Source organism: Neltuma alba, unplaced genomic scaffold (genome assembly GCF_004799145.2).
Source record: "Neltuma alba isolate B1F8T4 unplaced genomic scaffold, ASM479914v2 tig00006686_pilon, whole genome shotgun sequence".
NCBI lineage: Eukaryota > Viridiplantae > Streptophyta > Magnoliopsida > Fabales > Fabaceae > Neltuma > Neltuma alba.
Window position 1 is genome coordinate 26,570 of NW_021634545.1, and position 5,477 is coordinate 32,046.

The following is a 5,477-nucleotide window of genomic DNA, read 5'->3' on the forward strand; positions in this document are numbered from 1 at the left end:
ATAATTAAAAATAAAGTGTACTGTTTATGAAAATGAAACTAATAAGCAATACCACAACCTAAGCCTCCCCAACCAATTGGCAAGCTATAAAATCTTACAAGGAGCTCCATCTTCCAATCACGGGTGACAAGTTTTGACTTTTGAGGATTGCTGTGATCTGCCTATAAGGGGATCTAAACTACAGTTTAATAGGGATGGAGCAGGGTGGAATGTGATAAAAATAAAGAATTCAATTCAAGTTCTTAGGTAATTTTTAAATATTAACATAAATTAATATTCCATCCAACTCGTTTTTATGACTAAATTACGCTGTTTAAAATGCTGGTTTTGATTAAAATCTTGGTAAAAAATATTGATTAAAATTAATTACAAACAATAAATATATATAAAAATATAATATTTTTGTCAAAAATATCCTTGTTTATATCGAAGAGAGACAATATGTGAAAATAAAATACAATAATGTAATTAATATGAGTAATTAAATAAGGTAATTTGAAAAATCAGCAAACATAATTTAAAATAAATTTTAAATGTCTCTTATAGAAGATTGAAAGAAACATTATGTCATATTTTACCATTGCCTCTTATAAAAAATAGAGGGATTGCATAGGAATATGTCACGTATATTCTTCATTTTATGACGTAGAAAAGTGTTTTGTATCAATTTTTTTTTCCAAGAAAATCGAATTGAATTAAAGGGGAGTTTGAGGTTTATTAAGGACTGTTTGGGTAACCCAATAGTACTTTTAAAAAATATTTTTTTATAAATCTATATAAATTTCTTTACATATTTATTGCGTATATCGTAAAAACAATTTTAAAATTATAGTTTTGTTTTTATCTAAACACTCCCTAAGAGGTGTTAAATGAATGTTGAAATGGAAGAAAAACCATAATAGTTGTATAAATAAGTCACTTGCATTTTATTTTCACATATCAAAAATACATTAAATTAATAAAAAAATGTACTTTTGTTCTTGTTAAAAAATATGCAATACATTTTCTGTCACCTATTTACTATTCAATAGAAGTAAGTTTTCGTGATATGAATATTTTGGATTAAAAAAATGGTGGAGACGAGGGGGCAAGGAATAGTGATTAGGGGAAATTGAAATGTGACATGATTGAGGAATGGGGCGACATATCCACAGAATATACCTCGGGGTGTGGAAAGAAGGGAATCTTTGAGGAGCGCGTTACACGCGTGCGCCACGCCGCGTATGATTCGGGCAGAGACTTGTCTGGAACTTGGCCTTTCGCCTCCTCCAATGGTCATCCTATGCATTCGCTGTTTCGCACCGACTCTTTTCCTTTTCTCAATGCTCACGGCTTCCCTTGATTGCCCCTTCCCCCACTCGCAGCGCGTGCCTTAACTATGACGTGGAAATGTGCCCGTTTCCGCCTTATTGCACCCCGCTGGACCCCACCGCTTATTCTGTGAGAGGTTACCAAAACAGGAGAATTGTGTGAAAATCAAGAAATTGACGGTGCCAAACAACACAACGCACTAATGTTAGCCAACCAATAGGTGAGATGGGCTTCATCAAGGCTTTCTCTTTTAACTTCAAAACAACGCTTTCGTCACTGACTAGAGTTAGTCAACTCATAATTTATAAAAATATGAGTTTAAATCTTACTATTGATATAAGAATTTTTTTGATAAAAAATCTGTAAATATTTTTATAAGTGTTGTTTTAAGCCTGGAGGCATAACTTGGCCTTTATGACCTCGAGACTCAATTCACCTAAATTTTTTCATATAAAAAACAATACTTAGTTTCTTCTAAAATTCGAATTCTCTTGTGAAGAAGTGTTTATATTTATGGGTTAAGGTGCGCACAGCACCTCGAACTATTTTCTCAGGTACTTCTAGTGTCCTAAAATAATTTGCGGTACATCTAGTGTCTCAAACTAATTAAAACGGTACATCCATGTCCCGGGTTAACAGAAAAGTTAAGTTTGACTGTTATTTTGCTGACTCAGCCAAAGGATGACCCAAAAATCCTATGTGACGGACACGCAGGCATATGATGTGTATTATTTTGACAGGTTAAAGTGCACCGAGCACCCCGAATTATTTTTCCAAGTACGCCTAGTGTCCTAAAGTAATTTTTGGTGCATCCAGTATCCCAAACTAATTAAAACGGTGTGTCCACATCTCAGGCTAATAGAAAAGTCTCGTTTGACTGTTATCTTGTTGACTTAGCTGAAGGTAAACCGAAAAATCCTATATGGCGGACATACAAGTGTCTGATGTGTATTATTTTGACTGAAAATTCAATTTATTTCCTCCTCTTCTAACATTTATCTTTTGTCAGTTTTTAAACTTGAAAAAAAAGAAAGACCATTGATCCACCCTCTTAAATCCTAGTACATGTATCACCCATTCAATCCCATCCTTGTCTTTAACATCTTATCTCATTTTTTCCACTACTCTAATTTGAAACCCCAACTACCGTCACAACACACTTCCGTCTTTGTCTCTATCAACTCCTCATCCAACTTGCATTTACTTTCCTCCTCGTAGAACACGTAAACTTCCCCTTGGTCACTTCGTCAACATCACCATCGCCTCCTGAGAAAACACCCACTGCCATCTGGCTTGTCTCGGGAGCTTTAGTCAAAATAATACACATCAGATACCTATGTGTTCACTATGTAGGATTTTTTGGTTAACCTTCAGCTGAGTCAGCAAGGTAACAGTCAAACGAGACTTTTCTGTTAGCCTGGGATATGGACGCACCGTTTTAATTAGTTTGGGACACTGGATGCACAAAAAATTACTTTAGGACACTGGGCGCGCCTGGAAAAATAGTTCGGGGTGTTGAACGCACCTTAGCTCATCAAAATGATACACATCAGACGCCTATGTGTCCGTCATGTAGGATTTTTCTGTCAACCTTCGACTAAGTCAACAAGGTAATGGTCAAACTTAACTTTTCTGTTAGCCTGGGATATGGATGCACCGTTTTAATTAATTTGGGATATTAGATGTACCGAAAATTACTTTACGATACTAGGTGCACCTGGGAAAAATAGTTCAGAGTGCCAGGCGCACCTTAACCCTGTATTTATTGTCTCAAATAAAATTATTTTTTTAAAAAAATCTGGGGGTTTAACAAGAAAAAAAAACTGAGAACTTCCAAAATCTTGTTTTTTCAAAGATTTTACTCTTCTAGTCTTTAATATAAGATCTAATTAAAAAGTTGATCTTGGTTCTAATTATAGGACTTATTTTTCATATTTACCCATTCTTTTCTAAATTACCCTTATTAAATAATTAAATACTATAATAATACTTATTATTCATTAATAATATACCTATATATTTTATAAAGTCAGTGAGTATTTATTACTCATTAATTCTACACATACATCAATTCTACCATTTTAGAGTTTTAATAAAATAATTTAAAATATTTTGTGAGATGTCAGTTTTTTTAAAGAAGGTTTAACCAAGGATATTTTGAAAAACATATGTTATATTTATGATTAGGGAAAATTAATCAGGAAGTCCTTATAGTTTTATCAAGTTTTGAATCAGGTCCCTATTATTTTTTGCCTTTTTATTCAGTCCTTATTATTATTTTTATTATTAGGTTAGTCCTTCCGTACAAAAAAAATTGAAGATGCCGTTAAAGTTGACCAAGATATGCGCTGAAGCTCATCGTCCGTGTACTCTCTCTGCACCTTCATCGTTTTCACCCTTCTCTTGCACAAGCTTCAATCCATTCTTGCTAAGCCAACCTCCCATGTCTTGTCTGCAACTTCAGTGAGAGAGATAAAGATGAATCAATTCAAACAACCTTACTGTATCTCTATATTTCCATGCAACAAATTATCTTCGCCACACAACCTCACAGCAAATATCGAAATTTGTAAAGACACACAATGCATTATCCCAATATCAGAATTGTTGATCGGAATGCTAGCTTCTCCTCTTCCGGTCTTCTTTCTCTAACCCATTGTTTTTTATTCAAAAAATACCATTAGACACAATAAGTTCAAACTCATAACTCTTTTCAGTTTCTTGTTTAAAAAAGAATGTAAAGATCCAGTTTTTTTTTTCCAATGTTTATATATTACTTTCTTTTTATGACATTATTTTAGAGTGTTATTGATGGAAGTCAAGATCTTGATTTTACTTTAACCAAAGCCTCGATGGAGAAAAAGACTGTAATAGCGGCGATCCTAAAGAAGGCTTATGTGGAACAAAACGCAGTCACCATGTTTGACCCCTTTTCGAGTAGCTTCTACCTTGGAGAAGGCACGAGGTCTCTGGTTAATGGTGAAGAGGTAACGGTATTTTGCTATGAAGGAGACTGGCGGAGTTTTTTTTTTTTTTTGGGGGGGGGGGCTGAGAAAGGAGGTGATGCTGTGTTAAGGAAAAAGGCGAGCTTATGATTTATTTAGCTCAAACTAACGGCATCTTCAAATGTTTTAGACGGAAGGACTAACTTTATTAACGGAGCATACAATAAGGATTACATAAAAAGGAAAAAATCAATAAGGACCTAATTCAAAACTTGATAAAATTATAAGGACTATCATATTCATTTTCCCTTATGATTATTAATTACCTAACTTAACTAACTTTTTTAATTTAATCAAAATAGTTAAATAGGTTCTACATTAATGATTAGAGGAGTATTAATTGTGAGATTGTTAGTTCAATCTCTTTGCAAAGCATGTAATAGACGTGTGAATTATGACAAAAAATAAAAGTAATGGTAAAACACAACGTCTTTGAATGTGCATGTATCTTCAATGACCAATCATTGAAACATTTTTCTGGAAAAGAAGTCCCAAAGGTGCTACCGATGCTATTTTTCTTAAATATAAAAAATATAATCTTTCCTATGCCACATGTAAAATCCTGTTTTCCTTTGACCATGCTATATATAAAATCTTGTTAAAGAATTTGTTTTCATCCTAAATATATTATCTCAATTTTTTTAACTTTCTCATTTATTATTATTTTTAATTATCTTCATTAATTTCATAGTTTTTCTCCTCTTTAATCTATGGCATTTAGTACATTGTTTAAAGGGGGGGTGTTTTAGAAAAAAAATTACACATGATTTCTACACAATAATTAGAAATAATTAACTTAATCAATCTTTCAGTTTCTATGAAATAGTTCAGCAAGTTTTATATTTATGATCAGAAGAAATATATTAGTAATAAGAATTTATAATCTATATATAAAATTACAAAACAAAATCTATTAATTCCAAAAAGACAAAAAAATTAAAAATAACAATACCTTGTGTTATTTAAGTCATTTCAACCTACAAATTTTCGTTTCACATAGTATAACTCTATATATGTACAGTATTTCGCCACTTATGCGATACGGCTTTTAACTTCAAATGAACACTTCTGCCAGTCAGAATTAAATTAGTGAAAGGGGTTAGTGCCTTAGAGTATAATAAATTCAAATTCAAATTTTTGAAAGAATTGTTCACATTTAGT